The sequence below is a fragment of the Primulina tabacum genome, chromosome 10 (assembly GCF_025594145.1).
Source record: "Primulina tabacum isolate GXHZ01 chromosome 10, ASM2559414v2, whole genome shotgun sequence".
In the NCBI taxonomy this organism is placed as follows: domain Eukaryota; kingdom Viridiplantae; phylum Streptophyta; class Magnoliopsida; order Lamiales; family Gesneriaceae; genus Primulina; species Primulina tabacum.
Genome location: NC_134559.1, coordinates 39941260 through 39968618, shown reverse-complemented (window position 1 = coordinate 39968618; position 27359 = coordinate 39941260). Strand labels below are relative to the sequence as shown.

At 44.0% G+C, this 27359-nt stretch overlaps 23 non-coding genes and 7 pseudogenes across 23 annotated transcripts; all 30 read left to right on the top strand.

Moving 5' to 3' along the window:
- The first annotated feature begins 38 nt into the window (after window positions 1–38).
- Window positions 39–157, top strand: LOC142517250 (5S ribosomal RNA). Its single transcript, XR_012813005.1, has one exon. It is a non-coding gene; the product is annotated as a 5S ribosomal RNA (ribosomal RNA).
- A 682-nt stretch (window positions 158–839) lies between these two features.
- On the top strand, window positions 840–966 carry LOC142511832 (5S ribosomal RNA; annotated as a pseudogene).
- Window positions 967–1654: 688 nt separating this feature from the next.
- On the top strand, window positions 1655–1775 carry LOC142516563 (5S ribosomal RNA). The gene has a single exon (XR_012812351.1). It is a non-coding gene; the product is annotated as a 5S ribosomal RNA (ribosomal RNA).
- A 682-nt stretch (window positions 1776–2457) lies between these two features.
- Window positions 2458–2578, top strand: LOC142517110 (5S ribosomal RNA). Its single transcript, XR_012812870.1, has one exon. It is a non-coding gene; the product is annotated as a 5S ribosomal RNA (ribosomal RNA).
- A 683-nt stretch (window positions 2579–3261) lies between these two features.
- LOC142506653 (5S ribosomal RNA) lies at window positions 3262–3382 on the top strand. Its single transcript, XR_012804938.1, has one exon. It is a non-coding gene; the product is annotated as a 5S ribosomal RNA (ribosomal RNA).
- Window positions 3383–4066: 684 nt separating this feature from the next.
- On the top strand, window positions 4067–4187 carry LOC142516562 (5S ribosomal RNA). Its single transcript, XR_012812350.1, has one exon. It is a non-coding gene; the product is annotated as a 5S ribosomal RNA (ribosomal RNA).
- A 683-nt stretch (window positions 4188–4870) lies between these two features.
- On the top strand, window positions 4871–4991 carry LOC142516561 (5S ribosomal RNA). The gene has a single exon (XR_012812349.1). It is a non-coding gene; the product is annotated as a 5S ribosomal RNA (ribosomal RNA).
- A 683-nt stretch (window positions 4992–5674) lies between these two features.
- On the top strand, window positions 5675–5795 carry LOC142516559 (5S ribosomal RNA). Its single transcript, XR_012812347.1, has one exon. It is a non-coding gene; the product is annotated as a 5S ribosomal RNA (ribosomal RNA).
- A 684-nt stretch (window positions 5796–6479) lies between these two features.
- Window positions 6480–6600, top strand: LOC142516558 (5S ribosomal RNA). The gene has a single exon (XR_012812346.1). It is a non-coding gene; the product is annotated as a 5S ribosomal RNA (ribosomal RNA).
- Window positions 6601–7282: 682 nt separating this feature from the next.
- Window positions 7283–7403, top strand: LOC142517109 (5S ribosomal RNA). The gene has a single exon (XR_012812869.1). It is a non-coding gene; the product is annotated as a 5S ribosomal RNA (ribosomal RNA).
- Window positions 7404–8086: 683 nt separating this feature from the next.
- On the top strand, window positions 8087–8207 carry LOC142516557 (5S ribosomal RNA). Its single transcript, XR_012812345.1, has one exon. It is a non-coding gene; the product is annotated as a 5S ribosomal RNA (ribosomal RNA).
- A 682-nt stretch (window positions 8208–8889) lies between these two features.
- LOC142515917 (5S ribosomal RNA) lies at window positions 8890–9010 on the top strand. The gene has a single exon (XR_012811738.1). It is a non-coding gene; the product is annotated as a 5S ribosomal RNA (ribosomal RNA).
- A 773-nt stretch (window positions 9011–9783) lies between these two features.
- LOC142508249 (5S ribosomal RNA) lies at window positions 9784–9905 on the top strand. Its single transcript, XR_012806473.1, has one exon. It is a non-coding gene; the product is annotated as a 5S ribosomal RNA (ribosomal RNA).
- Window positions 9906–10587: 682 nt separating this feature from the next.
- On the top strand, window positions 10588–10706 carry LOC142512414 (5S ribosomal RNA; annotated as a pseudogene).
- Window positions 10707–11386: 680 nt separating this feature from the next.
- On the top strand, window positions 11387–11505 carry LOC142509553 (5S ribosomal RNA). Its single transcript, XR_012807721.1, has one exon. It is a non-coding gene; the product is annotated as a 5S ribosomal RNA (ribosomal RNA).
- A 682-nt stretch (window positions 11506–12187) lies between these two features.
- Window positions 12188–12306, top strand: LOC142511619 (5S ribosomal RNA; annotated as a pseudogene).
- A 684-nt stretch (window positions 12307–12990) lies between these two features.
- On the top strand, window positions 12991–13109 carry LOC142516386 (5S ribosomal RNA). The gene has a single exon (XR_012812183.1). It is a non-coding gene; the product is annotated as a 5S ribosomal RNA (ribosomal RNA).
- A 682-nt stretch (window positions 13110–13791) lies between these two features.
- Window positions 13792–13910, top strand: LOC142510100 (5S ribosomal RNA). The gene has a single exon (XR_012808232.1). It is a non-coding gene; the product is annotated as a 5S ribosomal RNA (ribosomal RNA).
- A 1269-nt stretch (window positions 13911–15179) lies between these two features.
- LOC142510021 (5S ribosomal RNA) lies at window positions 15180–15297 on the top strand. The gene has a single exon (XR_012808162.1). It is a non-coding gene; the product is annotated as a 5S ribosomal RNA (ribosomal RNA).
- Window positions 15298–15940: 643 nt separating this feature from the next.
- LOC142512451 (5S ribosomal RNA) lies at window positions 15941–16059 on the top strand (annotated as a pseudogene).
- Window positions 16060–17490: 1431 nt separating this feature from the next.
- LOC142508971 (5S ribosomal RNA) lies at window positions 17491–17609 on the top strand. Its single transcript, XR_012807166.1, has one exon. It is a non-coding gene; the product is annotated as a 5S ribosomal RNA (ribosomal RNA).
- Window positions 17610–18287: 678 nt separating this feature from the next.
- Window positions 18288–18406, top strand: LOC142509994 (5S ribosomal RNA). Its single transcript, XR_012808136.1, has one exon. It is a non-coding gene; the product is annotated as a 5S ribosomal RNA (ribosomal RNA).
- Window positions 18407–19088: 682 nt separating this feature from the next.
- Window positions 19089–19206, top strand: LOC142510253 (5S ribosomal RNA). Its single transcript, XR_012808376.1, has one exon. It is a non-coding gene; the product is annotated as a 5S ribosomal RNA (ribosomal RNA).
- A 683-nt stretch (window positions 19207–19889) lies between these two features.
- On the top strand, window positions 19890–20008 carry LOC142509149 (5S ribosomal RNA). The gene has a single exon (XR_012807336.1). It is a non-coding gene; the product is annotated as a 5S ribosomal RNA (ribosomal RNA).
- A 1477-nt stretch (window positions 20009–21485) lies between these two features.
- LOC142506957 (5S ribosomal RNA) lies at window positions 21486–21603 on the top strand. The gene has a single exon (XR_012805227.1). It is a non-coding gene; the product is annotated as a 5S ribosomal RNA (ribosomal RNA).
- Window positions 21604–22279: 676 nt separating this feature from the next.
- Window positions 22280–22412, top strand: LOC142510997 (5S ribosomal RNA; annotated as a pseudogene).
- A 682-nt stretch (window positions 22413–23094) lies between these two features.
- On the top strand, window positions 23095–23215 carry LOC142510990 (5S ribosomal RNA; annotated as a pseudogene).
- Window positions 23216–23859: 644 nt separating this feature from the next.
- LOC142509597 (5S ribosomal RNA) lies at window positions 23860–23978 on the top strand. The gene has a single exon (XR_012807763.1). It is a non-coding gene; the product is annotated as a 5S ribosomal RNA (ribosomal RNA).
- A 680-nt stretch (window positions 23979–24658) lies between these two features.
- On the top strand, window positions 24659–24778 carry LOC142510626 (5S ribosomal RNA; annotated as a pseudogene).
- Window positions 24779–25461: 683 nt separating this feature from the next.
- On the top strand, window positions 25462–25578 carry LOC142510321 (5S ribosomal RNA). The gene has a single exon (XR_012808440.1). It is a non-coding gene; the product is annotated as a 5S ribosomal RNA (ribosomal RNA).
- Window positions 25579–27359: the final 1781 nt, after the last annotated feature.

The window sequence follows — 27359 nt, the reverse complement described above, 5'->3', positions numbered from 1 at the left end:
ACTCGAGGGATATAAGAATAAACATCCCACTCAATGTCGGGTGCGATCATACCAGCACTAATGCACCGGATCCCATCAGAACTCCGAAGTTAAGCGTGCTTGGGCGAAGAGCAGTACTAGGATGGGTGACCCCTGGGAAGTCCTCTTGTTGCACCCTTTTCGTGTTTTTCTATTTTTGATTACTTGTTGACAGACGATTTTCGGCTCAAATCATCTGAATCTCGATCGGGACCAGATAAGACATGTAAATGAAAGTAGCTCGGGCACTGCCGGATTTGGACAAAATTGTAGGCTAATTTGATTGTAAACGGGCAAACGGACGAGACTCATTACTACGCAATGAGCTGACGAGATTTTAGCCGAATTCCTTCTCTAAGACCCTCTAATTTGCGATTTACCGCTTCTGTTAAGCTTTCGTTTCCTCGAGAAATCCGCTTAGGAAGTTCGAAATTCGATTCCGGTTCCATTTTATCGTATCAGGCATAATAAATTAGCTTTTACATTCTTTATTCCTTCTTCTTATTTTTTTCTATTTTTTGGATACATTTATCGAATTTTTGTTGTTCGTGAGCATGGTTCTGTGCGGAAGGGTATGATGCAGAGATTACTCCGGAGACGGTTAATCATTAAAACAATTATTTCGACTGTTTTATCCATAATTTACGTAACACGGTCGCGATACGAGGTCTTACCAGGGAGGTCACCATCCTAGCTCTGCCGTCGCGCCAGAACGCTTAACTTCATGGTTATGATTGGGCGATAGCAGTGCGTGTGTTGTCCATCGCCGCCCCGCTCCAACGTACTCGAGGGATATAAGAATAAACATCCCACCTAAGTCTGGGTGCGATCATACCAGCACTAATGCAACCGGATCCCATCAGAACTCCGAAGTTAAGCGTGCTTGGGCGATAAGCGCAGTACTAGGATGGGTGGGGACCCCCCTGGGAAGTCCTCATGTTGCACCCCTTTTCGTGTTTTTCTATTTTTGATTACTTGTTGACAGACGATTTTCGGCTCAAATCATCTGAATCTCGATCGGGACCAGATAAGACATGTTAAATGAAAGTTAGCTCGGGCACTTGCCAGGATTTGGACAAAATTGTAGGCTAATTTGATTGTAAACGGGCAACTGACGAGACTCATTACTACGCATGAGCTGACTGAGATTTTAAGCCGAATTCCTTCTCTAAGACCCTCTAATTGCGATTTACCGCTTCTGTTAAGCTTTCGTTTCCTCGAGAAATCCGCATTAGGAAGTTCGAAATTCGATTCCGGTTCCATTTTATCGTATCCGAGGCATAATCATAGCTTTACGATTCGTTATTTCCTTCTTCTTATTTTTTTTCTAGTTTCTGGGAAACATTTATCGATTTTTGTTGTCGTGAGCCGGTTCTGTGCGGAAGGGTATGACGCAGATTACCTCCGGAGACGGTTAACTCATTAAAAACAATTATTTCGACTTTTTATCCATAATTTACGTAAACGGTCGCGATACGAGGTCTTACCAGGGAGGTCACCCATCCTAGCTCTGCCGTCGCGCCAGAACGCTTAACTTCATGGTTATGATTGGGCGAGAGCAGTGCCGTGTGTTGTCCATCGCCGCCCGCTCCACACGTACTCGAGGGATATAAGAATAAACATCCCACTCAAAGTCGGGTGCGATCATACCAGCACTAATGCACCGGATCCCATCAGAACTCCGAAGTTAAGCGTGCTTGGGCGAAAGCGCAGTACTAGGATGGGTGACCCCCTGGGAAGTCCTCTTGTTGCACCCCTTTTCGTGTTTTTCTATTTTTGATTACTTGTTGACAGACGATTTTTGGCTCAAATCATCTGAATCTCGATCGGGACCAGATATGACATGTTAAATGAAAGTAGCTCGGGCACTGCCAGATTTGGACAAAATTGTAGGCTAATTTGATTGTAAACGGGCAAACGGACGAGACTCATACTACGCAATGAGCTGACGAGATTTTAGCCGAATTCCTTCTCTAAGACCCTCTAATTTGCGATTTACCGCTTCTGTTAAGCTTTCGTTTCCTCGAGAAATCCGCTTAGGAAGTTCGAAATTCGATTCCGGTTCCATTTTATCGTATCCGAGGCATAATAATAGCTTTACATTCTTTATTTCCTTCTTCTTATTTTTTTTCTATTTTCTGGGAACATTTATCGATTTTTGTTGTCGTGAGCCGGTTCTGTGCGGAAGGGTATGACGCAGATTACTCCGGAGACGGTTAACTCATTAAAAACAATTATTTCGACTTTTTTATCCATAATTTACGTAAACGGTCGCGATACGAGGTCTTCCCAGGGAGGTCACCCATCCTAGCTCTGCCGTCGCGCCAGAACGCTTAACTTCATGGTTATGATTGGGCGAGAGCAGTGCCGTGTGTTGTCCATCGCCGCCCGCTCCACACGTACTCGAGGGATATAAGAATAAACATCCCACTCAAAGTCGGGTGCGATCATACCAGCACTAATGCACCGGATCCCATCAGAACTCCGAAGTTAAGCGTGCTTGGGCGAAAGCGATGTACTAGGATGGGTGACCCCCTGGGAAGTCCTCATGTTGCACCCCTTTTCGTGTTTTTCTATTTTTGATTACTTGTTGACAGACGATTTTCGGCTCAAATCATCTGAATCTCGATAGGGACCAGATAAGACATGTTAAATGAAAGTAGCTCGGGCACTGCCAGATTTGGACAAAATTGTAGGCTAATTTGATTGTAAACGGGCAAACTGACGAGACTCATTACTACGCAATGAGCTGATGAGATTTTAACCGAATTCCTTCTCTAAGACCCTCTAATTTGCGATTTACCGCTTCTGTTAAGCTTTCGTTTCCTCGAGAAATCCGCATAGGAAGTTCGAAATTCGATTCCAGTTCCATTTTATCGTATCCGAGGCATAATAATAGCTTTACATTCGTTATTTCCTTCTTCTTATTTTTTTTCTATTTTCTGGGAACATTTATCGATTTTTGTTGTCGTGAGCCGGTTCTGTGCGGAAGGGTATGACGCAGATTACTCCGGAGACGGTTAACTCATTAAAAACAATTATTTCGACTTTTTATCCATAATTTACGTAAACGGTCGCGATACGAGGTCTTCCCAGGGAGGTCACCCATCCTAGCTCTGCCGTCGCGCCAGAACGCTTAACTTCATGGTTATGATTGGGCGAGAGCAGTGCCGCTGTGTTGTCCATCGCCGCCCGCTCCACACGTACTCGAGGGATATAAGAATAAACATCCCACTCAATGTCAGGTGCGATCATACCAGCACTAATGCACCGGATCCCATCAGAACTCCGAAGTTAAGCGTGCTTGGGCGAAAGCGCAGTACTAGGATGGGTGACCCCCTGGGAAGTCCTCTTGTTGCACCCCTTTTCGTGTTTTTCTATTTTTGATTACTTGTTGACAGACGATTTTTGGCTCAAATCATCTGAATCTCGATCGGGACCAGATATGACATGTTAAATGAAAGTAGCTCGGGCACTGCCAGATTTGGACAAAATTGTAGGCTAATTTGATTGTAAACGGGCAAACGGACGAGACTCATTACTACGCAATGAGCTGACGAGATTTTAGCCGAATTCCTTCTCTAAGACCCTCTAATTTGCGATTTACCGCTTCTGTTAAGCTTTCGTTTCCTCGAGAAATCCGCTTAGGAAGTTCGAAATTCGATTCCGGTTCCATTTTATCGTATCCGAGGCATAATAATAGCTTTACATTCGTTATTTCCTTCTTCTTATTTTTTTTTCTATTTTCTGGGAACATTTATCGATTTTTGTTGTCGTGAGCCGGTTCTGTGCGGAAGGGTATGACGCAGATTACTCCGGAGACGGTTAACTCATTAAAAACAATTATTTCGACTTTTTTATCCATAATTTACGTAAACGGTCGCGATACGAGGTCTTCCCAGGGAGGTCACCCATCCTAGCTCTGCCGTCGCGCCAGAACGCTTAACTTCATGGTTATGATTGGGCGAGAGCAGTGCCGTGTGTTGTCCATCGCCGCCCGCTCCACACGTACTCGAGGGATATAAGAATAAACATCCCACTCAAAGTCGGGTGCGATCATACCAGCACTAATGCACCGGATCCCATCAGAACTCCGAAGTTAAGCGTGCTTGGGCGAAAGCGCAGTACTAGGATGGGTGACCCCCTGGGAAGTCCTCTTGTTGCACCCCTTTTCGTGTTTTTCTATTTTTGATTACTTGTTGACAGACGATTTTCGGCTCAAATCATCTGAATCTCGATCGGGACCAGATAAGACATGTTAAATGAAAGTAGCTCGGGCACTGCCAGATTTGGACAAAATTGTAGGCTAATTTGATTGTAAACGGGCAAACGGACGAGACTCATTACTACGCAATGAGCTGACGAGATTTTAGCCGAATTCCTTCTCTAAGACCCTCTAATTTGCGATTTACCGCTTCTGTTAAGCTTTCGTTTCCTCGAGAAATCCGCTTAGGAAGTTCGAAATTCGATTCCGGTTCCATTTTATCGTATCCGAGGCATAATAATAGCTTTACATTCGTTATTTCCTTCTTCTTATTTTTTTTCTATTTTCTGGGAACATTTATCGATTTTTGTTGTCGTGAGCCGGTTCTGTGCGGAAGGGTATGACGCAGATTACTCCGGAGACGGTTAACTCATTAAAAACAATTATTTCGACTTTTTTATCCATAATTTACGTAAACGGTCGCGATACGAGGTCTTCCCAGGGAGGTCACCCATCCTAGCTCTGCCATCGCGCCAGAACGCTTAACTTCATGGTTATGATTGGGCGAGAGCAGTGCCGCGTGTTGTCCATCGCCGCCCGCTCCACACGTACTCGAGGGATATAAGAATAAACATCCCACTCAATGTCGGGTGCGATCATACCAGCACTAATGCACCGGATCCCATCAGAACTCCGAAGTTAAGCGTGCTTGGGCGAAAGCGCAGTACTAGGATGGGTGACCCCCTGGGAAGTCCTCTTGTTGCACCCCTTTTCGTGTTTTTCTATTTTTGATTACTTGTTGACAGACGATTTTCGGCTCAAATCATCTGAATCTCGATCGGGACCAGATAAGACATGTTAAATGAAAGTAGCTCGGGCACTGCCGGATTTGGACAAAATTGTAGGCTAATTTGATTGTAAACGGGCAAACGGACGAGACTCATTACTACGCAATGAGCTGACGAGATTTTAGCCGAATTCCTTCTCTAAGACCCTCTAATTTGCGATTTACCGCTTCTGTTAAGCTTTCGTTTCCTCGAGAAATCCGCTTAGGAAGTTCGAAATTCGATTCCGGTTCCATTTTATCGTATCCGAGGCATAATAATAGCTTTACATTCGTTATTTCCTTCTTCTTATTTTTTTTCTATTTTCTGGGAACATTTATCGATTTTTGTTGTCGTGAGCCGGTTCTGTGCGGAAGGGTATGACGCAGATTACTCCGGAGACGGTTAACTCATTAAAAACAATTATTTCGACTGTTTTATCCATAATTTACGTAAACGGTCGCGATACGAGGTCTTCCCAGGGAGGTCACCCATCCTAGCTCTGCCATCGCGCCAGAACGCTTAACTTCATGGTTATGATTGGGCGAGAGCAGTGCCGCGTGTTGTCCATCGCCGCCCGCTCCACACGTACTCGAGGGATATAAGAATAAACATCCCACTCAATGTCGGGTGCGATCATACCAGCACTAATGCACCGGATCCCATCAGAACTCCGAAGTTAAGCGTGCTTGGGCGAAAGCGCAGTACTAGGATGGGTGACCCCCTGGGAAGTCCTCTTGTTGCACCCCTTTTCGTGTTTTTCTATTTTTGATTACTTGTTGACAGACGATTTTCGGCTCAAATCATCTGAATCTCGATCGGGACCAGATAAGACATGTTAAATGAAATTAGCTCGGGCATTGCCGGATTTGGACAAAATTGTAGGCTAATTTGATTGTAAACGGGCAAACGGACGAGACTCATTACTACGCAATGAGCTGACGAGATTTTAGCCGAATTCCTTCTCTAAGACCCTCTAATTTGCGATTTACCGCTTCTGTTAAGCTTTCGTTTCCTCGAGAAATCCGCTTAGGAAGTTCGAAATTCGATTCCGGTTCCATTTTATCGTATCTTAGGCATAATAATTGCTTTACATTCGTTATTTCCTTCTTCTTATTTTTTTTCTATTTTCTGGGAACATTTATCGAGTTTTTGTTGTCGTGAGCCGGTTCTGTGCGGAAGGGTATGACGCAGATTACTCCGGAGACGGTTAACTCATTAAAAACAATTATTTCGACTGTTTTATCCATAATTTACGTAAACGGTCGCGATACGAGGTCTTCCCAGGGAGGTCACCCATCCTAGCTCTGCCATCGCGCCAGAACGCTTAACTTCATGGTTATGATTGGGCGAGAGCAGTGCCGCGTGTTGTCCATCGCCGCCCGCTCCACACGTACTCGAGGGATATAAGAATAAACATCCCACTCAATGTCGGGTGCGATCATACCAGCACTAATGCACCGGATCCCATCAGAACTCCGAAGTTAAGCGTGCTTGGGCGAAAGCGCAGTACTAGGATGGGTGACCCCCTGGGAAGTCCTCTTGTTGCACCCCTTTTCGTGTTTTTCTATTTTTGATTACTTGTTGACAGACGATTTTCGGCTCAAATCATCTGAATCTCGATCGGGACCAGATAAGACATGTTAAATGAAATTAGCTCGGGCATTGCCGGATTTGGACAAAATTGTAGGCTAATTTGATTGTAAACGGGCAAACGGACGAGACTCATTACTACGCAATGAGCTGACGAGATTTTAGCCGAATTCCTTCTCTAAGACCCTCTAATTTGCGATTTACCGCTTCTGTTAAGCTTTCGTTTCCTCGAGAAATCCGCTTAGGAAGTTCGAAATTCGATTCCGGTTCCATTTTATCGTATCCGAGGCATAATAATAGCTTTACATTCTTTATTTCCTTCTTCTTATTTTTTTTCTATTTTCTGGGAACATTTATCGATTTTTGTTGTCGTGAGCCGGTTCTGTGCGGAAGGGTATGACGCAGATTACTCCGGAGAGGTTAACTCATTAAAAACAATTATTTCGACTTTTTTATCCATAATTTACGTAAACGGTCGCGATACGAGGTCTTCCCAGGGAGGTCACCCATCCTAGCTCTGCCGTCGCGCCAGAACGCTTAACTTCATGGTTATGATTGGGCGAGAGCAGTGCCGTGTGTTGTCCATCGCCGCCCGCTCCACACGTACTCGAGGGATATAAGAATAAACATCCCACTCAAAGTCGGGTGCGATCATACCAGCACTAATGCACCGGATCCCATCAGAACTCCGAAGTTAAGCGTGCTTGGGCGAAAGCGATGTACTAGGATGGGTGACCCCCTGGGAAGTCCTCATGTTGCACCCCTTTTCGTGTTTTTCTATTTTTGATTACTTGTTGACAGACGATTTTCGGCTCAAATCATCTGAATCTCGATCGGGACCAGATAAGACATGTTAAATGAAAGTAGCTCGGGCACTGCCAGATTTGGACAAAATTGTAGGCTAATTTGATTGTAAACGGGCAAACTGACGAGACTCATTACTACGCAATGAGCTGATGAGATTTTAACCGAATTCCTTCTCTAAGACCCTCTAATTTGCGATTTACCGCTTCTGTTAAGCTTTCGTTTCCTCGAGAAATCCGCATAGGAAGTTCGAAATTCGATTCAGGTTCCATTTTATCGTATCCGAGGCATAATAATAGCTTTACATTCGTTATTTCCTTCTTCTTATTTTTTTTCTATTTTCTGGGAACATTTATCGATTTTTGTTGTCGTGAGCCGGTTCTGTGCGGAAGGGTATGACGCAGATTACTCCGGAGACGGTTAACTGATTAAAAACAATTATTTCGACTGTTTTATCCATAATTTACGAAAACGGTCGCGATACGAGGTCTTCCCAGGGAGGTCACCCATCCTAGCTCTGCCATCGCGCCAGAACGCTTAACTTCATGGTTATGATTGGGCGAGAGCAGTGCCGCGTGTTGTCCATCGCCGCCCGCTCCACACGTACTCGAGGGATATAAGAATAAACATCCCACTCAATGTCGGGTGCGATCATACCAGCACTAATGCACCGGATCCCATCAGAACTCCGAAGTTAAGCGTGCTTGGGCGAAAGCGCAGTACTAGGATGGGTGACCCCCTGGGAAGTCCTCTTGTTGCACCCCTTTTCGTGTTTTTCTATTTTTGATTACTTGTTGACAGACGATTTTCGGCTCAAATCATCTGAGTCTCGATCGAGACCAGATAAGACATGTGAAATGAAAGTAGCTCGGGCACTGCCGGATTTTGACAAAATTGTAGGCTAATTTGATTGTAAACGGGCAAACGGACGAGACTCATTACTACGCAATGAGCTGGCGAGATTTTTGCCGAATTCCTTCTCTAAGACCCTCTAATTTGCGATTTTCCGCTTCTGTTAAGCTTCTGTTTCCTCGAGAAATCCGCTTAGGAAGTTCTAAATTCGATTCTTGTTCCATTTTATCGTATCTCAGACATAATAATAGCTTTATATTCGCTATTTTCTTCTTCTTATTTTTTTTCTATTTTCTGGGAACATTTAGCGATTTTTATTGTTGTGAGCCGGTTCTGTGCGGAAGGGTATGACGCAGATTACTCCGGAGACGGTTAACTCATTAAAACAATTATTTCGACTGTTTTAGCCATAATTTACGTAAACGGTCGCGACACGAGGACTTCCCAGGGAGGTCACCCATACTAACTCTGCCATCGCGCCAGAACGCTTAACTTCATGGTTTTTATTGGGCGAGAGCAGTGCCGCGTGTTGTCCTATCGCCGCCCGCTCCACACGTACTCGAGGATATAAGAATAAACATCCCACTCAATGTCGGGTGCGATCATACCAGCACTAATGCACCGGATCCCATCAGAACTCCGAAGTTAAGCGTGCTTGGGCTGAAGAGCAGTACTAGGATGGGTGACCCCCTGGGAAGTCCTCGTGTTGCACCTCTTTTCGTGTTATCTATTTTTGATTACTTGTTGACAGACGATTTTCGGCTCAAATCATCTGAATCTCGATCGGGACCAGATAAGACATGTGAAATGCAACGTAGCTCGGGCAGTGCCGGATTTGGACAAAATTGTAGCTAATTTGATTGTAAACGGGCAAACGAACGAGACTCATTACTCCGCAATGAGATGGCGAGATTTTAGCCGAATTCCTTCTCTAAGACCCTTTAATTTGCGATTTTCCGATTCTGTTAAGCTTCCGCTTTCCTCGAGAAATCCTCTTAGAAAGTTTGAAATTCGATTCCTGTTCCATTTTATCCTATCTCAGGCATAATAATAGCTTTACATTCGATATTTTCTTCTTCTTATTTTTTTTTTCTATTTTCTGGGAACATTTAGCGATTTTTGTTGCCGTGAGCCGGTTCTGTGTGGAAGGGTATGACGTAGATTACTCCGGAGACAGTTAACTCATTAAAAACAATTATTTCTACTGTTTTAGCCATAATTTACGTAAACGGTCCCGACACGAGGAATTCCCATGGGAGGTCACCCATCCTAGCTCTGCCATCGCGCCAGAACGCAAACTTCATGGTTCTGATTGGGCGAGTGCAGTGCCGCGTGTTGTCCCTCGCCGCCCGCTCCACACGTACTCAGGAGATATAAGAATAAACATTCCACTCAATGTCGGGTGCGATCATACCAGCAATAATGCACCGGATCCCATCATAACTCCGAAGTTAAGCGTGCTTGGACGAAAGCGCAGTACTAGTAGGATGGTGCGATCATACCAGCACTAATGCACCGGATCCCATCAGAACTTCAACGTTAAGCGTGCTTGGGCGAGAGCAGTACTAGTAGGATGGGTGACCACCTGGGAAGTCCTCGTGTTGCACCCCTTTTCGTGTTTTTCTATTTTTGATTACTTGTTGACAGACGATTTTCTGCTCAAATCATCTGAATCTCGATCGGGACCAGATAGGACATGTGAAATCAACGTAGCTCGGGCACTGCCGGATTTGGACAAAATTGTAGGCTAATTTGATTGTAAACGGGCAAAAAAATGAGACTCATTGCTCCGCAATGAGCTGGCGAGATTTTAGCCGAATTCCTTCTCTAAGACACTCTAATTTGCGATTTTCCGCTTCTGTTAAGCTTCCGTTTCATCGAGAAATCCGCTTAGGAAATTCGAAATTCGATTCCTGTTCAATTTTATCGTATCCCAGGCATAATAATAGCTTTACATTCGCTATTTTCTTCTTCTTATTTTTTTTTCTATTTTCTGGGAACATTTAGCGATTTATATTGCCGTGAACCGGTTCTGTGCGGAAGGGTGTGACGCAGATTACTCCGGAGATGGTTAACTCATTAAAAACAATTATTTCGAATGTTTTACCCATAATTTACGTAAACGGTCGCGACACAAGGACTTCCAGGAAGGTCACCCATCCTAGCTCGGCCATCGCGCCAGAACGCTTAACTTCATGGTTTTGATTTGGCGAGAGCAGTGCCGCGTGTTGTCCATCGTCGCCCGCTCCACACGTACTCGAAAGATATAAGATTAAAAATCCACTCAATGTCGGGTGCGATCATACTAGCACTAATGCACCGGATCCCATCAGAACTTCGAATGTAAGCGTACTTGGGAGAGAGCAGTACTAGGATGGGTGACCCCGTAGGAAGTCATCGTATTGTTCCCCTTTTCGTGTTTTTCTATTTTTGATTACTTGTTGACAGGCGATTTTTGGCTCAAATCATCTAAATCTCGATCGGGACCAGATAAGACATGTGAAATCAACGTAGCTCGGGCACTGTCGGATTTGGACAAATTGTAAGCTAATTTGATTGTAAACGGGCAAACGAACGAGCCTCATTACTCCGCAATGAGATGGAGGATTTTAGCCGAATTCCTTCTCTAAGACCCTCTAATTTGCGATTTTCCGCTTCTGTTAAGCTTCCGTTTCTTTGAGAATCCGCTTAGAAAGTCCAAAATTCGATTCCGGTTCCATTTATCGTATCCCAGGCATAATAATAGCTTTACATTTGCTATTTTCTTATTCTTATTTTTTTTTCTATTTTCTAGGAACATTTAGCGATTTTTGTTGTCGTGAGCCGGTTCTGTGCGGAAGGGTATGACGCAGATTACTCCGGAGAAGGTTAACTCATTAAAAACAATTATTTCGACTGTTTTAGCCATAATTTACGTAAACGGTCGCGACAAGAGGACTTCCCAGGGAGGTCACCCATCCTAGCTCTGCCATCGCGCCAGAACGCTTAACTTCATGGTTCTGATTGGGCGAGAGCAGTGCCGCGTGCTGTCCATCGCCGCCCGCTCCACACATACTCGAGGGATATAAAAATAAACATCCCACTCAATGTCAGGTGCGATCATACCAGGATTAATGCACCGGATCCCCTCAGAACTCCGAAGTTAAGCGTTCTTGGACGAGAGCTATACTAGGATGGGTGACCCCTTGGGAATTCCTCGTGTTGTATCCCTTTTCTTGTTTTTCTATTTTTGATTAATTGTTGACAGACGATTTTCGGCTCAAATCATCTGAATTTCGATCGTGACCAGATAAGACATGTGAAATCAATATAGCTCAGGCACTGCCGGATTTGAACAAAATTGTAGCCTAATTTGATTGTAAACGGGCAAACGAACGAGACTCATTACTTCGCAATGAGCTGGCGAGATTTTAGCCGAATTCCTTCTCTAAGACCCTCTAATTTGCGATTTTCCGCTTCTGTTAAGCTTCCGTCTCCTCGAGAAATCCGCTTAGGAAGTCCAAAATTCGATTCCGGTTCCATTTTATCGTATCCCAGGCATAATAATAGCTTTACATTCGCTATTTTCTTATTCATATTTTTTTTCTATTTTCTAGGAACATTTAGCGATTTTTGTTGTCGTGAGCCGGTTCTGTGCGGAATGGAATGACGGAGATTACTCCGGAGACGGTTAACTAATTAAAAACAATTATTTCGACTGTTTTAGCTATAATTTATGTAAACGGTCGCGAATGAGGACTTCCCAGGGAGGTCACTCATCCTAGCTCTGCCATCTCGCCAGAACGCTGAACTTCATGGTTCTGATTGGGCGAGAGCAGTGCCGCGTGTTGTCCATCGCCGCCCGCTCCACACATACTCGAGGGATATAAGAATAAACATCCCACTCAATGTCAGGTGCGATCATACCAGCATTAATGCACCGGATCCCCTCAGAACCCTGAAGTTAAGCGTGCTTGGACGAGAGCTGTACTAGGCTGTGTGACCTCTTGGGATTTCCTCGTGTTGCACCTCTTTTCGTGTTTTTCTATTTTTGATTAAATGTTGACAGACGATTTTCGGCTCAAATCATCTGAATCTCGATCGGGACCAAATAAGACATGTGAAATCAAAGTAGCTCAGGCACTGCCGGATTTGGACAAAATTGTAGCCTAATTTGATTGTAAACGGGAAAACGAACGAGACTCATTACTCCGCAATGAGCTGGCGAGATTTTAGCCGAATTCCTTCTCTAAGACCCTCTAATTTGCGATTTTCCGCTTCTGTTAAGCTTCCGTTTCCTCGAGAAATCCGCTTAGGAAGTCCGAAATTCGATTCAGGTTCCATTTTATCGTATCACAGGCACAATAATAGCTTTACATTCGCTATTTTCTTATTCTTATTTTTTTTTCTATTTTTTGGGAGCATTTAGCGATTTTTGTTGTCGTGAGCCGGTTCTGCGCGGAAGGGTATGACGCCGATTACTCCGGAGATGGTTAACTCATTTGAAACAATTATTTCGGCTGTTTTAGCCATAATTTACGTAAACCGTCTAGACACGAGGACTTCCCAGGGAGGTCACCCATCCTATCTCTGCCATCGCGCCAGAATGATTAACTTCATGGTTCTGATTGGGATAGAGTAGTGCCGCGTGTTGTCAATCGCCGCCTGCTCCAAACGTACATGAGGGATAAAAGAATAAACATCCCACTCAAGGTCGGGTGCGATCATACCAGCACTAATGCACCGGATCCCATCAGAACTCCGAAGTTAAGTGTGCTTGGGCGAGTGCAGTACCAGGATGGGTGAGCCCCTTGGAATTCCTCGTGTTGCACCTCTTTTCGTGTTTTTCTATTTTTGATTAATTGTTGACAGACGATTTTTGGCTCAAATCATCTGAATCTCGATCAGGACCAGATAAGACATGTGAAATCAACTTATCTCGGGCACTGCCGGATTTTGACAAAATTGTAGCCGAATTTGATTGTAAACGGACAAACGAATGAGACTCATTACTCCGCAATGAGCTGGCGAGATTTTAGCCGAATTCCTTCTCTAAGACCCTCTAATTTGCGATTTTCCGCTTCTGTTAAGCTTCTGTTTCCTCGAGAAATACGCTTAGGAAGTTCGAAATTCGATTCCGGTTCCATTTTATCGTATCCCAGACATAATAATAGCTTTACATTCGCTATTTTCTTCTTCTTATTTTTTATATTTTTTTGTAACATTTAGCAATTTTTTTTGTCGTGAGCCGGTTCTGTGTGGAATGGTATGACGCAGATTACTCCGGAGACGGTTAACTCATTAAAAAAAATTATTTTCGACTGTTTTATCCATAATTTACGTAAACGGTCGTGACACGAGGACTTCCCAGGGAGGTCACCCAACCTAGCTCGGCCATCGCGCCAGAACGCTTAACTTCATAGTTTTGATTGGGCGAGAGCAGTGCCACGTGTTGTCCATCGCCACCCGCTCCACACGTACTCGAGGGATATAAGAATAAACATCCCACTCAATGTCGGGTGCGATCTTACCAGCACTAATGCACCGGATCCCATCAGAACTCCGAAGTTATATGTGCTTGGGCGAGAGCAGTACTAGGATGAGTGACCCCCTGGGCTGTCCTCGTGTTGCACCCCTTTTCTTGTTTTTCTATTTTTGATTACTTGTTAACAGACGATTTTCGGCTCAAATCATCTAAATCTCGATCGAGACCACATAAGACATGTGAAATCAACGTAGCTCGGGCGCTGCCGAATTTGGACAAAATTGTATCCTAATTTGATTGTAAACGGGCAAACGAACGAGCTCATTGCGATCGAGATTTTAGCCAAATTCCTTCTCTAAGACCCTCTAATTTGCGATTTTCCGATTCTTTTAAGCTTCCGTTTCCTCGAGAAATCCGCTTAGGAAGTCCAAAATTCGATTACGGCTCCATTTTATCGTATCCAAGGCATAATAATAGCTTTACATTCGCTATTTTCTTATTCTTATTTTTTTTCTATTTTCTGGGAACATTTAACGATTTTTGTTGTCGTGAGCCGGTTCTGGGCGGAAGGGTATGATGCATATTACTCCGGAGATGGTTAACTCATTGAAAACAATTATTTCGACTGATTTAGCCATAATTTACGTAAACGGTCGCGACACGAGGACTTCCTGGGGAGGTCACCCATCCTTGCTCTGCCATCGCGCCAGAACGCTTAACTTCATGGTTCTGATTGGGCGAGTGCAGTGCCGCGTGTTGTCCATCGCCGCCCGCTCCACACATACTCGAGGGATATAAGAATAAACATCCCACTCAATGTCAGGTGCGATCATACCAGCATTAATGCACCGGATCCCCTCAGAACTCCGAAGTTAAGCGTGTGAAATCAACGTATCTCGGACACTGCCGGATTTGGAAAAAATTGTAGCCGAATTTGATTGTAAACAGACAAACGAACGAGACTCATTACTCCGCAATGAGCTGGCGAGATTTTAGCCGAATTCCTTCTCTAAGACCCTCTAATTTGCGATTTTTCGCTTCTGTTAAGCTTTCGTTTTCTCGAGAAATCCGCTTAGAAAGTCCGAAATTCGATTCCTGTTCTATTTTATTGTAAGATTTTAGCCGAATTCCTTTTTTTTCTATTTTTTGGGAGCATTTAGCGATTTTTGTTGTCGTGAACCGGTTTTGCGCGGAATGGTATGACGCAAATTACTCCAGAGACGGTTAACTCATTAAAAAAATTTATTTTCGACTGTTTTATACATAATTTACGTAAACGGTCGCGACACGAGCACTTCCCAAGGAGGTCACCCATCAACTTCATGGTTTTGATTGGGCGAGTGCAGTGCCGCGTGTTGTCCATCGCCGCCCGCTCCACACGTACTCGAGTGATATAAGAATAAACATCCCACTCAATGTCGGGTGCGATCATACCAGCACTAATGCACCGGATCCCATCAGAACTCCGAAGTTATGCGTGCTTGGGCGAGAGCAGTACTAGGATGAGTGACCCCCTGGGAAGTCCTCTGTTTCACCCCTTTTCGTGTTTTTCTATTTTTGATTACTTGTTGACAGACGATTTTCAGCTCAAATCATCTGAATCTCGATCGTGACCAGATAAGACATGTGAAATTAACGTAGCTCGAGCACTGCCGGATTTAGACAAAATTGTCGGCTAATTTTATTGTAAATGGGCAAAACAACAAGACTCATTGCTCCGCAATGAGCTGGCGAAATTTTACGCTTCTGTTAAGCTTTCGTTTTCTCGAGAAATCCGCTTAGGAAGTTCGAAATTCGATTCCGGTTTCATTTTATCGTATACGAGGCATAATTATAGCTTTACATTCGCTATTTTATTCTTCTTAATTTTTTCTATTTTTTTTGGAACATTTATCGATTTTTGTTGTAGTGAGCTGGTTCTGTGCGGAAGAGTATGAAGCAGATTACTCCGGAGACGGTTAACTCATTAAAAACAATAATTTCGACTGTTTTATCCATAATTTACGTAAATGGTCGCGACACGAGGACTTCCCATGGAGGTCACCCATCCTAGCTCTGCCATCGCGCCAGAATGCTTAACTTCATGGTTCTGATTGGGCGAGAGCAGTGCCGCGTGTTATCCATCGCCGCCAGCTCCACACATACTCGAGGGATATAAGAATAAACATCCTACTCAATGTCAGGTGCGATCATACAATCACTAATGCTCCACATCCCCTCAGCACTTCGAAGTTAAGCGTGCTTGGGCGAGCGCAGTACTAGGATGGGTGACCCCCTGGGAAGTCCTTGTGTTGCACTCTTTTTCGTGTTTTTCTATTTTTGATTATTTGTTGTCAGACGATTTTCGGCTCAAATCATCTGAATCTCGATCGTGACCAGATAAGACATGTGAAATCAACGTAGCTCGGGCACTGCCGGATTTGGAAAATATTGTAGGCTAATTTAATTGTAAACGGGCAAACGAACTAGACTAATTACTCAGCAATGAGGTGGCGAGATTTTAGCCAAATTCCTTCTCTAAGACCATTTAATTTGCGATTTTCCGCTTCTGTTAAGCTTCTGTTTCCTCGAGAAATCGGCTTAGGAAGTCCGAAATTTGATTCCGGTTCCATTTTATCGTATCCCAAGCATAATAATATCTTTACATTCGCTATTTTCTTATTCTTATTTTTTTTTCTATTTTCTGGGAACATTTAGCGATTTTTGTTGTCATGAGCCGGTTTTGTGCGGAAGGGTATGACGCAGATTACTCCAGAGACGGTAAACTCATTAAAAACAATTATTTCTACTGTTTTAGCCATAATTTACGTAAACGGTCGCGACACGAGGACTTCCCAGGGATGTCACTCATCCTAGCTCTGCAATCGCGCCAGAACGCTTAACTTCATGGTTCTGTTGGGCGAGAGCAGTGCCGCGTGTTGTCCATCGCCGCCCGCTTCACTCGTACTCGAAGGATATGAGAATAAACATCCCACTCAATGTCAGGTGCGATCATACCATCACTAATGCACCGGATCCCATCAGAACACCCCCTGGGAAGTCCTCGTGTTGCACCCTTTTTCGTGTTTTCCTATTTTTGATTACCTGTTGACAGACGATTTTCGGCTCAAATCATCTGAATCTCGATCGGGACAAGATAAAACATTTGAAATCAACGTAGCTCGGGCACTGCCGGATTTGGACAAAATTGTAGCCTAATTTGATTGTAAACGGGCAAACGAACGAGACTCATTGCGGACTGGCGAGATTTTAGCCGAATTTCATCTCTAAGACCCTCTAATTTGCGATTTTCCGCTTCTGTTAAGCTTCCGTTTCCTCGAAAAATCTGCTTAGGAAGTTCGAAATTCGACTCCGGTTCCATTTTATCATATCTCAGGCATAATAATAGCTTTACATTCGCTATTTTTCTATTCTTATTTTTTTTCTATTTTCTCGAAACATTTATCGATTTTTGTTATCGTTAGCCGGTTCTGTGCGGAAGGGTATGACACAGATTACTCCGGAGACGGTAAACTCATTAAAAACAATTATTTCGTCTGTTTTAGCCATAATTTACCTAAACGGTCGCGACACGAGGACTTCCCGGTAGGTGAACCATCCTAGCTCTGCCATTGCGCCAGAACGCTTAATTTCATGGTTCTGATTGGGCGAGAGCAGTGCCGCTTGTTGTCTATCGTCGCCCGCTACACACGTACTCGAGGGATATAAGAATAAACAACCCACTTAATGTCGGGTGCGATCATACCAGCACTAATGCACCGGATACCATTAGAACTTCGAAGTTAAGCATGCTTGGGCGAGACCAGTACTAGGATGGGCGACCCCCTGGGAAGTCATCGTGTTGCACCCCTTTTTGTTTTTTCTATTTTTGATAACTTGTTGACAAACGATTTTCGGCTCAAATCATCTGAATTTCGATCGGAACCAGATAAGACATGTGAAATCAACGTGGCTCGGGCACTGCCAGATTTGGACAAAATTGTAGGCTAATTTGATTGTAAACAGGCAAACGAACGAGACTCATTACTCCGCAATGAGCTGGCGAGATTTTAGCCGAATTTGTTCTTTAAGACCCTCTAATTTGCGATTTTCCGCTTCTGTTAAACTTTCGTTTCCTCGAGAAATCTGCTTAGAAAGTCCGAAATTCGATTCCAGTTCCATTTTATCGTATCTCAGCCATAATAATAGCTTTACATTCGCTTTTTTCTTATTCTTATTTTTTTTCTATTTTCTGAGAAAATTTAGCGATTTTTGTTGTCGTGAGCCGGTTTTGTGCGGAAGGGTATGACGCAGATTACTCCGGAGACGGTTAACTCATTAAAAACAATTATTTCGATTGTTTTAGCCATAATTTACGTAAACGATCGTGACACGAGGACTTCCCAGGAGGTCCATCCTCGCTCTGCCATCGCGCCAGAATGCTTAACTTCATGGTTCTGATTGGGCGAGAGGAGTCCCGCGTGTTGTCCATCGCCGCCAGCTCCACACGTACTCAAGGGATATAAGAATAAACATCCCACACAATGTCGGGTGTGATCATACCAGCACTAATGCACAAGATCCCATTAGAACTCCGAAGTTCAGCGTGCTTGGACGAGAGCAATACTAGGATGGGTGACCCCCAAGGAAGTCCTCGTGTTGCACCCCTTTTGGTGTTTTTCTATTTTTGATTACTTGTTGACAGACGATTTTCGGCTCAAATCATCTGAATCTCGATCGGGACCAGATAAGACATGTGAAATTAACGTAGCTCGGGCACTGCCTTATTTGGACAAAATTATAGGATACTTTGTTTGTAAACGGCCAAACGAACGAGACTCATTGCTCCGCAATGAGCTGGCGAGATTTTAGCCGAATTGCTTCTCTAAGACCCTCTAATTTGCGATTTTCCGCTTCTGTTAAACTTCCGTTTCCTCGAGAAATCCGTTTAAGAAGTCCGAAATTCGATTCCGATTCCATTTTATCGTATCCCAAGCATAATAATAGCTTTACATTCGCTATTTTCTTATTCTTATTTTTTTTCTATTTTCTGGGAACATTTAGCGATTTTTGTTGTCGTGAGCCGATTCTATGCGGAAGGGTATGATGCAGATTACTCCGGAGACGGTTAACTCATTAAAAACAATTATTTCTACTGTTTTAGCCATAATTTACGTAAACGGTCGCGACACGAGGACTTCCCGGTAGGTGAACCATCCTAGCTCTGCCATTGCGCCAGAACGCTTAATTTCATGGTTTTGATTGGGCGAGAGCAGTGCCGCTTGTTGTCTATCGTCGCCCGCTACACACGTACTCGAGGGATATAAGAATAAACAACCCACTCAATGTCGGGTGCGATCATACCAACACTAATGCACCGGATCCCATTAGAACTTCGAAGTTAAGCATGCTTGGGCGAGACCAGTACTAGGATGGGCGACCCCTGGGAAGTCATCGTGTTGCACCCCTTTTTGTTTTTTTCTATTTTTGATAACTTGTTGACAGACGATTTTCGGCTCAAATCATCTGAATCTCGATCGGAACCTGATAAGACATGTGAAATCAACGTGGCTCGAGCACTGCCGGATTTGGACAAAATTGTAGGCTAATTTGATTGTAAACAAACAAACGAACGAGACTCATTACTCCGCAATGAGCTGGCAAGATTTTAGCCGAATTTCTTCTTTAAAACCCTCTAATTTGCGATTTTCCACTTCTGTTAAACTTTCGTTTCCTCGAGAAATCTGCTTAGAAAGTCCGAAATTCGATTCCAGTTCCATTTTATCGTATCTCAGCCATAATAATAGCTTTACATTCGCTTTTTTCTTATTCTTATTTTTTTTCTATTTTCTGAGAAAATTTAGCGATTTTTGTTGTCGTGAGCCGGTTCTGTGCGGAAGGGTATGACGCAGATTACTCCTGAGACGGTTAACTGATTAAAAACAATTATTTCGACTGTTTTATCCATAATTTACGAAAACGGTCGCGATACGAGGTCTTCCCAGGGAGGTCACCCATCCTAGCTCTGCCATCGCGCCAGAACGCTTAACTTCATGGTTATGATTGGGCGAGAGCAGTGCCGCGTGTTGTCCATCGCCGCCCGCTCCACACGTACTCGAGGGATATAAGAATAAACATCCCACTCAATGTCGGGTGTGATCATACCAGCACTAATGCACAAGATCCCATCAGAACTCCGAAGTTCAGCGTGCTTGGACGAGAGCAATACTAGGATGGGTGACCCCCTGGGAAGTCCTCGTGTTGCACCACTTTTGGTGTTTTTCTATTTTTGATTACTTGTTGACAGACGATTTTCGGCTCAAATCATCTGAATCTCGATCGGGACCAGATAAGACATGTGAAATTAACGTAGCTCGGGCACTGCCTTATTTGGACAAAATTGTCGGATGGTTTGTTTGTAAAACGGCCAAACGAACGAGACTCATTGCTCCGCAATGAGCTGGCGAGATTTTAGCCGAATTGCTTCTCTAAGACCCTCTAATTTGCGATTTTCCGCTTCTGTTAAACTTCCGTTTCCTCGAGAAATCCGTTTAAGAAGTCCGAAATTCGATTCCGATTCCATTTTATCGTATCCCAAGCATAATAATAGCTTTACATTCGCTATTTTCTTATTCTTATTTTTTTTCTATTTTCTGGGAACATTTAGCGATTTTTGTTGTCGTGAGCCGATTCTATGCGGAAGGGTATGATGCAGATTACTCCGGAGACGGTTAACTCATTAAAAACAATTATTTCTACTGTTTTAGCCATAATTTACGTAAACGGTCGCGACACGAGGACTTCCCATGGAGGTCACCCATCCTAGCTCTGCAATCGCGCCAGAACGCTTAACTTCGTGGTTCTGTTGGGCGAGAGCAGTGCCGCGGGTTGTCCATCGCCGCCCGCTCCACTCGTACTCAAGGGATATAAAAATAAACATCCCACTCAATGTCGGGTGAGATCATACCAGCACTAATGCACCGGATACCATCAGAACTCAAAATTTTTGGGCGAGAGCAGTACTAGGATGGGTGACCCCTTGGGAAGTCCTCATATTGTACCTCTTTTCGTGTTTTTCTATTTTTGATTAATTGTTGACAGACGATTTTCGGCTCAAATCATCTGAATCTCGATCGAGACAAGATAAGACATGTAAAATCAATGTAGCTCGGGCACTGCCGGATTTGGACAAAATTGTAGCCTAATTTGATTGTAAACAAGCAAACGAACGAGACTCATTGCTGCGCAATGAGCTGGCGAGATTTTAATCGAATTCCTTCTCTAAGACCCTCTAATTTGCGATTTTCCACTTCTGTAAAGTTTCCGTTTCCTCCAGAAATCCGCTTAGAAGTCCGAAATTCGATTCCGATTCCATTTTATCGTATCTCAAGCATAATAATAGCTAAATATTCGCTATTTTATTATTCTTATTTTTTTTCTATTTTCTGGGAACATTTAGCGATTTTTGTTGTCGTGAGCCGGTTCTGTGCGGAAGGGTATGACGCAGATTACTCCGGAGACGGTTAACTCATTAAAAATAATTATTTCTACTTTTTTAACCATAATTTACGTAAACGGTCGCGACACAATGATTTCCTAGGGAGGTCACCCATCCTAGCTCTCTGCAATCGTGCCAGAACCCTTAACTTCATGGTTCTGTTGGGCGAGAGCAGTGCTGCGTGTTGTCCATCGCCGCCCGCTCCACTCGTACTCGAGGGATATAAAATTAAACATCTCACTCAATGCCGGGTGCGATCATACGAGCACTAATGCACCGGATCCCATCAGAACTCCGAAGTTAAGCGTGCTTGGGCGAGAGCAGTACTAGAATGGGTGACCCTCTGGGAAGTTCTCTGTTGCACCCCTTTTCGTGTTTTTCTATTTTTGATTACCTGTTGACAGACGATTTTCGGATCAAATCATCTGAATCTCGATCTGGACCAGATAAGACATGTGAAATCAACGTAGCTCGGGCACTGTCCGATTTAGACAAAATTGTAGCGTAATTTTATTGTAAACGGGCAAACGAACGAGACTCATTGCGGACTGGCAAGATTTTAGCCGAATTTCTTCTCTAAGACCCTCTAATTTGCAATTTTCCGCTTCTGTTAAGCTTCCGTTTCCTCGAGAAATCTTCTTAGGAAGTCCGAAATTCGATTCCGGTTCCATTTTAACGTATCGCAGGCATAATAATAGATTTACATTCGCTATTTTCTTATTCTTATTTTTTTTTCTATTTTCTGGGAACATTTAGCGATTTTTGTGGTCGTGAGCCGGTTTTGTGCGGAAGGGTATGACACAGATTACTCCGGAGACGGTTAACTCATTAAAAACAATTATTTCGACTGTTTTAGCTATAATTTACGTAAACGGTCGTGACACGAGGACTTCCTAGAGAGGTCACCCATCCTAGCTCTGCCATCTCGCCAGAACGCTTAACTTCATGGTTCTGATTGGGCGAGAGCAGTGCTGCGTGTTGTCCATCGCCGCCCGCTCCACACGGACTCGAGGGATATAAGAATAAACATCCCACTCAATGTCGGGTGCGATCATACCAGCACTAATTCACCGAATCCAATCAGAACTGCGAAGTTAAGCGTGCTTGGGCCGGAGTGCTTGGGCAAGAGCAGTACTAGAATGGGTGACCCCCTGGGAAGTCCTCGTGTTGCACTCCTTTTCGTGTTTTTCTATTCTTGATTACTTGTTCACAGACGATTTTCGGCTCAAATCATCTGAATCTCGATCGGGACCAGATAAGACATGTGAAATCAACGTAGCTCGGGCACTGCCGGATTTGGACAAAATTGCAGGCTAATTTGATTGTAAACGGGCAAACGAACGAGACTCATTACTCCGCAATGAGCTGGCGAGATTTTTCCGAATTCCTTCTCTAAAACCCTCTAATTTGCTATTTACCGCTTATGTTAAGCTTCCGTTTCCTCGAGAAATCCGCTTAGGAAGTCCTAAATTCGATTCCGATTCCATTTTATCGTATCCCAGGCATAATAATAGCTTTTCATCCACTATTTTCTTCTTCTAATTTTTTTTCTATTTTCGAGGAACATTTTGCGATTTTTGTGATCGTGAGTCGGTTCTGTGCGGAAGGGTATGACGCAGATTACTCCGGAGATGGTTAACTCATTAAAAACAATTATTTCGACTGTTTTAGCTATAATTTACGTAAACGGTCGGGACACGAGAACTTCCCAGGGAGGTGACCCATCCTAGCTCTGCCATCTCGCCGGAACGCTTAACTTCATGGTTCTGATTTGGCGAGAGTAGTGCCGCGTGTTGTCCATCGCCGCTCGCGCCACACGTACTCGTGGGATATAAAAATAAACATCCCACTCAATGTCGGTTGCGATCATACCTGTACTAATACACTGGATCCAATCAGAACTCCGAAGTTAAGCGTGCTTGGGTGAGAGCAGTACTAGGATGGGTTTCCCCCACTGGGAAGTCCTCGTGTTGCACCCCTTTTCGTGTTTTTCTATTTTTGATTTCTTGTTGACAGACGATTTTCGGCTCAAATCATCTGAATCACGATCGGGACCAGAAAATACATGTGAAATCACCGTAACTCGGGCACTACCGGATTTGGACAAAATAGTAGCCTAGTTTGATTGTAAACAGGCAAACGAACGAGACTCATTACTCCGCAATGAGCTGGAGAGATTTTAGCCCAATTCCTTCTCTAAGACCCTCTAATTTGCGATTTTCCGCTTCTGTTGAGCTTCTGTTTCCTCGAGAAATCCGCTTAGGAAGTCCGAAATTCGATTTCGTTCCATTTTATCATATCCCAGGCATAATAATAGCTTTACATTCGCTATTTTCTTCTTCTTATTTTTTTTTTATTTTCTGGGAACATTAAGCGATTTTTGTTGTCGTTATCCGGTTCTGTGCGGAAGGGTATGACGCAGATTACTCCGGAGACGGTTAACTCATTAAAAAGAATAATTAAAAACAATTATTTACGTAATGGGTCGCGACACGAGGACTTCCCAGGGAGGTCACCCATCCTAGCTCTGTCATCGCGCCAGAACGCTTAAAACTTCATGGTTCTAATTCGGCGAGATCAGTGCCGCGTGTTGTACATCGCTGCCCGCTTTACAAGTAATGTCGGGTGCGATCATACCAGCACTAATGCACCGGATCCCATCAGAACTCCGAAGTTAAGCGTGCTTGGGCGAGAGCAGTACTAGGATGGTTGACCCCCTGGGAAGAACTCGTGTTGCACCCCTTTTCGTATTTTTCTATTTTTAATTACTTGTTGACAGACGATTTTCGGCTCAAATCATCTGAATTTCGATCAGGACAAGATAAGACATGTGAAATCAACATAGCTCGGGCACTGCCGGATTTGGAAAAAATTGTAGCCTAATTTGATTGTAAACGGGCAAATCAACGAGACTCATTACTTCGCAATGAGCTGGCGAGATTTTAGCCGAATTCCTTCTCTAAGACCCTCTAATTTGCGATTTTCCGCTTTGGTTAAGCTTTCGTTTCCTCGATAAATCCGTTTAGGAAGTTCGAAACTCGATTTCGATTCCATTTTATCGTATCCCAGGCATATTAATAGTTTTACATTCGCTATTTTATTCTTCTTTTTTTTTTTATTTCTGGAAACATTTAGCGATTTTTGTTGTCGTTAGCCTGTTCTGTTTGGAAGGGTATGACACAGATTACTCCGGAGATGGTTAACTCATTAAAAACAATTATTTCGACAGTTTTAGCCATAATTTACGTAAAGGGTCGCGACACGAGGACTTCCCAGGGAGGTCACCCATCCTCGCTCTGCTATCGCGCCAGAACGCTTAACTTCATGGTTCTGATTAGGCGAGACCAGTGCCGCGTGTTGTCCATCGCAGCCCGCTCCACACGTACTCGAGGGATATAAGAATAAACATCCCACTCAATGTCGGGTGCGATCATACCAGCACTAATGCACCCGGATCCCATCAGAACTCTGAAGTTAAGCTTGCTTGGGTGAGACCAGTACTTGGATGGGTGACCGCCTAAAAAGTCCTTGTGTTGCATCCCTTTTCGCGTTTTTCTATTTTTGATTACTTGTTGACAGACGATTTTCGGCTCAAATCATCTGAATCTCGATCGGGACAAGATAAGACATGTGAAATCAACGTAGCTCGGGCACTACCGGATTGGACAAAATTGCAGCCTAATTAGATTGTAAACGGGCAAACGAACGAGACTCATTACTCCGCAATGAGCCTGCGAGATTTTAGCCGAATTCCTTCTCTAAGACCTTCTAATTTGCGATTTTCCGGTTTAGTTAAGCTTCTGTTTTCTCGAGAAAATCCGCTTAGGAAGTCCTTAATTCGATTCCGGTTCCATTTTATCGTATCCTAGGCATAATAATAGCTTTACATTCGCTATTTTCTTCTTCTAATTTTTTTTTTTATTTTCTGGGAACATTTAGAGATTTTTGTTGTCGTGAGCCGGTTCTGTGCGGAATGGAATGACGGAGATTACTCCGGAGACGGTTAACTAATTAAAAACAATTATTTCGACTGTTTTAGCTATAATTTATGTAAACGGTCGCGAATGAGGACTTCCCAGGGAGGTCACTCATCCTAGCTCTGCCATCTCGCCAGAACGCTTAACTTCATGGTTCTGATTGGGCGAGAGCAGTGCCGCGTGTTGTCCATTGCCGCTCGCGCCACACGTACTCGAGGGATATGGGAATAAACACCCCACTCAATGTCGGTTGCGACCATACCAGTACTAATGCACTGGATCCAATCAGAACTCCGAAGTTAAGCGTGCTTGGGCTAGTAGTACTAGGATGGATGACCACCTGGGAAGTCCTCGTGTTGGAACCCTTTTCGTGTTTTTCTATTTTTGATTACTTGTCACAGACGATTTTTGGCTCAAATCATCTGAATCACGATCGGGACCAGATAAGACATGTAAAATCAACGTAGCTCGGGCTCTGCCAGATTTGGACAAAATTGTAGCCTAATTAGATTGTAAACGGGCAAACGAACGAGACTCATTACTCCGCAATGAGTTGGCAAGATTTTAGCCGAATTCCTTCTCTAAGACCCTCTAATATGCGATTTTCCGCTTCTGTTAAGCTTCCGTTTCCTCGAGTAATCCGCTTAGGAAGTCCGAAATTCAATTCCGGTTCCATTTTATCTTATCCCAGGCATAATAATAACTTTAAATTCGCTATTTTTTTTTCCTATTTTTTTTTTCTATTTTCTGGGAACATTTAGCGATTTTTGTTGTCGTGAGCCGGTTCTGTGCGGAAGGGTATGACGCAGATTACTCCGGAGACGGTTAACTCATTAAAAACAATTAGTTCGATTGTTTTATCCATAATTTACGTAAAAGGTCGCGACACGAGGACTTTCCAGGGAGGTCACCCATCCTAGCTCTACCATCGCGCCAGAACGCTTAACTTCATGGTTCTGATTGAGCGAGAGCAGTGCTATAATGATCATGGGCCATTAGGCTGAACCAACAAAGGCCTCGGCCCATACCCACGCACCACTACTTGTCATGGGTCGTTAGGATGGTCCAGCATGGGCCGATGCCTTTGTTGGTTCAGCCTAATGGCCCATGATCGTTACAAAAAAAGCGCTTTTTTTTTGTAACGATCATGGGCCATTAGGCTGAACCAACAAAGGCCTCGGCCCATACCCACGCACCACTACAGTTCATGGGTCGTTAGGATAGTCCAGCATGGGCCTCGGCCCATGCCAATGCACCGTCACTCATAGAATATCTCACCCCTGGTAAGTGGTTTCTTTCGCCTTCCCCAACACTTGAACCCAGGACCTCCAGGCTTATGTACCTAGATTCCTAAGTGTTGATACCAGTTGAGAATTTAGTCTTTTTATATTATTTTAGCCCTTATGAACCACGACTCAACCCCCGTGAACCATTTTTCAATTTTCCCAAGTTTTAAAAACCCTAATGACCCAAAATCTTCGACCTAGAGCCATCTCTTGATTTTCACGAGTTACCCCCGAACCATGTTGATCCAAAACTTGACCAACATCCTAAAGTACGCTACTGGGCCCAAAGATCCCATGGAAAACAGCCCAAACCAAAAAACAAGCTCCATACTCCTCTACCATAAGATGGCCGAGAAATCCTTGTTGGACAAGGACTCTTGATCAAGCTTCCCTGCATCTACCAACGAACCCAGCCACTGAACCAACCTGTTGTGCACCCGCTAAGGACCCTAAGGACTCGACCTGACCCAGCCCAAGCCCCCTGGACCATGCCCACCAGCCTGCAACAAGCCCAGAACCCTGCACGCAATTCCCCTTGATTCTCCGGTGGGAGTCATAGCTTGCTAGGACTCCTTCCCAGCCCTTGAGCGCGAGTCCTAGCATGGCTAGGACTCTATCCCTAACTCACCCACGACCTTGGCTAACCCCTGGAACCAGCCAAGCAAGCCCTAGCCCCTGCAACAATAAAACCTAACCCCTTTGCTCCATGACAGCAAGTTGCTGCACAGCTTGTGTTCTATTGCATGTGTGGTGTTAAGGTGATTATCTAGGACTCTAAATCCCGCGTAAAATCATGCCTAAACATAACCTATATCATGGCAGCCCGTATATACATGTAAACGACAAAAGTTTGAATCAAA